At 47.1% G+C, this 5,589-nt stretch overlaps 1 protein-coding gene and 1 pseudogene across 1 annotated transcript in view; one reads left to right on the top strand and one right to left on the bottom strand.

Annotated features, from left to right (window-relative positions):
• The window catches only part of LOC111814145 (zinc finger protein 431-like), a 629,125-nt gene that overhangs the window by 412,801 nt on the left and 210,735 nt on the right, over positions 1 to 5,589 (top strand). The gene's annotated exons all lie outside the window — the stretch shown is intronic.
• LOC101562846 overlaps positions 1 to 5,589 on the bottom strand; it is a 55,284-nt pseudogene that overhangs the window by 20,387 nt on the left and 29,308 nt on the right.

Raw genomic sequence — 5,589 nt, 5'->3', positions numbered from 1 at the left:
AAAAAAAAGAATGAGCTCTTGATGGTGACACCCACAATTCAACAGGTGACTGAAATACTGTAGTCCGAACGGGAGCCTAACCAAGATGGTGCCAACAGCCAAGGCCCCCCTGGACCCTGCTTAAAATTTAAACAAGATGGCCACTGGGCATGAGCCTGCCCCAAACTATGGCCACCACTGGGGCCTTTCTCCCTCTGCAACCTTGAGGTCTACTGGGAAGTGGATTGCCTCATCTGTCAGAGAGTGGGTAAGTGAATCAATTCCTTACCCTCACAGGAAAATGCACCACCAATGGCTTTGCCTCCTGTGGCTGATATGTCACTGGTCCATCCTTTGGGACTGGCCACTAACAATGGCTGACAGGACTCAGGGCTTGCAGCCCCTGTGTGAAGGTATCCTCACTGGACACCTAGGTAGGGTGCTGTCTTTTCTTCTAGAAAGGACAGCAGTGTCCTTCCTGAGTTTTTAGATCACTGTATGAGATCAAAGACCTCCCTAGTGGGAGCTGACGGGCAGCCTCACAGGCCCTACAGACAGAACCTACCCTCTCAGGTTCCAGACTCCTGTTCTTTCATTAGTTTTCTACTAATGCCAGCATGTCTCGCCCCCTTTAGGTAGGCATCTCCTCCCACAGCTTAACTTCTTCACTGTCTCCCTCCCCACAGCTCTAACCCTCCAGTCCCTTTCTCAGTGCACTGCTAGCCTGTCCCCTACACTTCCCCTTTCTCTTGGTGACCCTAAAGTTCAGGATACTTCACACTCTACTCTTGCCCCCCTTCCTGCTCCTGTACCAGTTTGCCTCAACGATCCCTCAGCCTTCCCCTGCTTTCTGTACTACTGAGTAACCCTTAAAAACCAACAGGGATGAAACCTATAATTAGCTGTCTGCTTACCAGTGGTTTTCTTGGAACTGTCCACTCACTGTACAATACGCCCATTCTTCCTGTACTTAACCTCATGGCTCCTGTCATGTAATTCAAGCTCTCAGGGTTATCAACAATGCAGTCCCACCTCCTCATCCAGTGGTGCCAAGCCCTGCACAACACTCTCTCGTATCCCTCCTCCCGCACTCACTTTACTGTCCTAGACCTCACAGATGCCTTCTTCACCATTCCCCTACACCCAGGTTGCCAGGACCTCTTTGCTTTCACATGGACAGACCCAGACACTACAGTCCCAACAGCTCACATGGACAGTCCTGCCTCAGGGATCCACTGATCATTCTCACTTCTTTAGCTAAGCTCTTGCTGCTGATCTCAAAGCCCTTGATCATAAACCCAGCCTACTCCTTCAACATACTGATGACCTCCTCCTCTGCTTCCTGTCTCATGCCCTAGCCCTTTAACACACAGCTACTTTCTCCAATTTTCTGTCAGCAGCCGTATCCTTGTCCCCTTCTTCCTATAATCCCCACGTATCCTTGTCCCCTTCTTCCTATAATCCCCAAACCCACATCCTCACCCCAGTATTCACCAGAACAACCACAGCTGCTCCATAAGCCTGACTATCACCAAAACATGCATGGACGGATCTTCCGAGGGCCAGTACTGCTCCAGCGGAGCAACAGCGCAAGGCGGCGTCACCAGCTTGCACAACTGCTTTCACACCAGTACTCAGGTGCTACACACACTCTTAGCTCTCTTCACCACACTCCACTCCCTAAAAGCCATTACTCTCCAGGATGCTCAAAACCGCCAGCCTTGGGCCCGCACCTCTCCTCAGGGACACTCAGCAGTTCATTCTCTCCCAGGCCACCAGCTTCATGGACATGGCCGACAAAGACTTGCAAACGGCCTTTACACACATGCCTGGCTGCAAGACATAGAGATATCATCCCACATTTGCCTGCATTTTCTCAAGCTAGAGAAATCCTTCCCCAGTGTTCAGGAAACTATAAGTGTTGTTGCTAAAGCTCTCACCTGGGATATTATTCCCAGATTTAGACGGTGTCAAAATATCAGCTAGATAATGGTTCGGTGTTCATTTCCCAGATCACTCAACCCGTGGCTTAGAGCCTTAACATCGCTTGGCACTTCCAAATACCCTGTCACCCACAGTCCTCTGGTAAAGTAAAAAGGCAAGTGGGCTTTTAAAATCTCATAGCACAAAGCTCATCTTAGAGATAACCTGCCCTGGCCTCAGCTCCTTCCCTTAGCTCCAACTAGAACTTAGGGCATGCTCCAGGGCCCCCAGCTTCCTAAGTCCATTCGGGCTCATGTACGGTAGATATTTTCTGCTTCGCAACCTCCTGCTCCTGATAACCCTTCTCCCATCACTGACTACATTGCCACCCAGTCCTTCCTGCACTACGTGTTGTGGCCTGCCTTCCACAACCAGTACATACCACTCAATTGGTGCCATCCATCTCCCCTGGACATTTAATGTATCATAAATCCTCTAAGTCTACAGGATTAATCCTGTGTGGACAGGCCCCTACTTGTTCAACCTCTCAACAGCAACCACAGTAAAGTCCCTGGTCTGCCCTCCTGGTTCCACACCACCAGAGTCAAGCAGTGCCCAGACAACTCCACTCAACCCAACAACTCTGCTTCTCCTGATCCTGAGTCCCCAGCATCTGAACAGTCTTCATAGCTTCTGTAACCTACACGTATCCACATAACTAAGGGTGCAAGGGCTGGTGAGATTGCTCAACAGACTAAGCACCTGCTTAGGAAAACAGAGGGACCAGGGTTTGATCCCCAGCACCACATGCCATGCCAGCCCTGCCCCCAGGTGCGCTGAGCTGGCCACAGAGTCCTAGTGTGGTGGAACATGCCTGTAATCCCAGGTGAGGTGAGGCTGAAAACAGGACCATTGTGAATCCAAGCCAGTAGCAATACCCTGTACCAAATATATAAAAAAAATTATAAAAGTAAAAAAAAAGAAAACTGGGTTCAAAAACCCCAGGGTTTCTTCACTCTCAAATACAAGACTTTCCTTCACTAATGATGAACTTCTTGTCCTGAGACGGCTTCTACATGGGTGTGAACCATCATCCTGCTAACCTTCCTCACCCAAAAAATGACACCCCATTCAGCAGGCAGCAGTCTTAAGAGACACATCACCCCTTCGTAACAACCAAAAGACAGGAATGGTAGATTCTGCACCTAGTATGAATTGCTAAATTATTTTGGTGGTCATCCAACATGACTGAAGCCCTGAAAACAACAGCTTATCTTCCCAGTGACCACTTCCTCCTCCTTCCCCCTCAATCCAGTCCTGGATACAGTGTCCTCTCACCTTTCCATGCACACAGGAGAGACCCCAATCAGCTCCATACATGTAATTAAAATGGACCCTCAAACTACACACCTAGCAAAAGTCGGTAGACAAAAGTCTCAGCTGTCTTTGTCTCTGGTCAGAGGATTCCCCCATCTTCCCTGAGATTCTCTCCATATCCTTTACAGTCAATAAAGGCCTTTTTTTCTTTCCTCTTTATTGCACCACCACAAAACCTAACCATCACGACTTGTATTTTGCATGTGAATCCCACAGCGTGAGTTATGGAGGAAACAGAGGGTGGAGGGTGGAAAAGAGTGAGCAGACATGTTGGGGCAGGTGAGGAGGCTCAGTGGAAGGAAGGGTGGAGAGGTGGAGGCAAAGCTATGAGAAAGCATCCACGCATGGTGCATATTTCATTGAAATGCGTTCCAAATTCTCAAAAAGAAAGTATGTGTTATGTATTGCAAGTGGGCAGATCACAGACTTCCAAATGAATCCTGCCATTATGGTAAAAGCTGTGACCAAGCCATGATGCAGAGTGGACAGTGGGTGGATAATTAAATATACTTAGGGGACATCAAGCCAGAGCCTATGGTGAATCATTACTACCAGGTACTATCAAATGTGATTGGTGGTTTTGTTTCTGTCCCCTTTTACGGAAGTGAAGACATAGAGAAATCCTCTCCGCCTACATTACGGTATTGGCATCGTGAAATGGTGCTTCAAAATTGAGATCCAAACGTGCGCATGACAGCTGTTGATATAAAACCAGTGAACGTCTTTCCTCTGGAAGGCTCCTGGCTGGTCATTTCTCAGCACACGGGCCCATCATGGCCAACGCTGCACTCACATATCACGATGCAGCAGGGATTCAAGAGAAGCTGTCTGCCTGTTACAAACCATGGCAAAGCCTGCACACAAGTCCTTTCCTTTCAGAACCACACAAAGACAAAGACTAGCAAGACCTCCAAGAATGTATGTGTAAAATCCTATTCTGACCACACTGAAGAAAGAACCATTGAAGGGCCAACCAGATAGGTCAGCGGACTAAAGTGCCTGCTTTGGCAAAGCACAGTGGCCAGGGTCCAGTCCACCATGTGCCGTGCTGGCCCTGCCCCTGGGCATGCTGAGATGGCAATGGAGATGGCATGGTGGTGAATCCAGATGTAATTTCATTGATTATACACAATGATATTCAAATATCAGAAAGGATTCAGTGAATAGGTACACATGTGTGCCATGGCTTAAAGATTTTTTTTTTGTGGAACCAGGGATTGAACTCAGGCCCTTGCACTTGCCAGGCAAGCACTTATTCTACTGAGCCATCTCCCTGGCCCATGGCTTGAAAATTTTAATTATCACCATGATGCTCAGACATATGAAAAGACTCACTCTGGAGAAACAAGTCCACTTAAGCGAAGATTTCACTGAGAAGTCATTGGATAACCCTGGAAGAACTCACAATGGAGTGAAATCCCTTTGTATTTTAGCACTGTGGACAGCTTTCAGCACATGTGGTATGTGTCAAATACATGCGAGAATTTACACTAAGAAGTCCTGTGCATGTAAGCAATAAGGAAGAACTTTTAAAACATGAAGGAATTGTCAAGAACATAAAAGACTTCACAATGGAGGAGAAAACTTATCTACGTAACCCATTTGGAAAATCTTCTAACAGACAAAATATTTGCCAGGAACATGAAAGAACCCACAGAACAGAAAGAGCCTATGTGTATATCAGCAATATGAGAAAGGCTTCAAAACATGCTGTTACTGCCAAAAATCATGGATAGACTCACAGTGGGGTGAAACACTATGTATGTTAGCAGTTTAGGAAAGACTATGTTGCACGCAGTGATTATAAAACACATGTAAGAACTCATACTGTGGAGAAACCCTAGTGTGCAACATATGTGGGAAAACTTTGAGCAAAAAATGTAGATGTGAAGTGCATAAAAGAACTCATAAGGGGCTGGGGAGGTAGCTCAGTAGAATAAGTGCTTGCCTGGCAAACGCAGGGTCCTGAGTTCAATCCCCAGTACCTCAAAAAAAAAAAAAAAAAAAAAGCCATGACTCATCCTCATGGCTGACACTGACAAAGGATCTACAAAGTACGGTGCAGGGCTACAGGATAAATCCCGAGAGTCCTTGACTGACCTTAACAGATACAAAAGGTACATTTCTTGCTATATAGGTCTTGTTTTATCTTGGTCTTAACCATCCAGCAGAAGAGTGTAAAAACGAGGTATATAAAGTAAAGCCGGGCTGGTGAGATGGCTCAGTGGTCTAAAGCACCTACTTGGAACAAGCTTGGCAAAGCACATGGACCGCGGTTCGATTCCCCAGCACCACATGCCAGCCAGCCCC

This window comes from Octodon degus, unplaced genomic scaffold (genome assembly GCF_000260255.1).
Source record: "Octodon degus isolate 3935 unplaced genomic scaffold, OctDeg1.0 scaffold00274, whole genome shotgun sequence".
Lineage (NCBI taxonomy): Eukaryota > Metazoa > Chordata > Mammalia > Rodentia > Octodontidae > Octodon > Octodon degus.
This window is presented reverse-complemented; position numbering and strand designations above follow the sequence as displayed.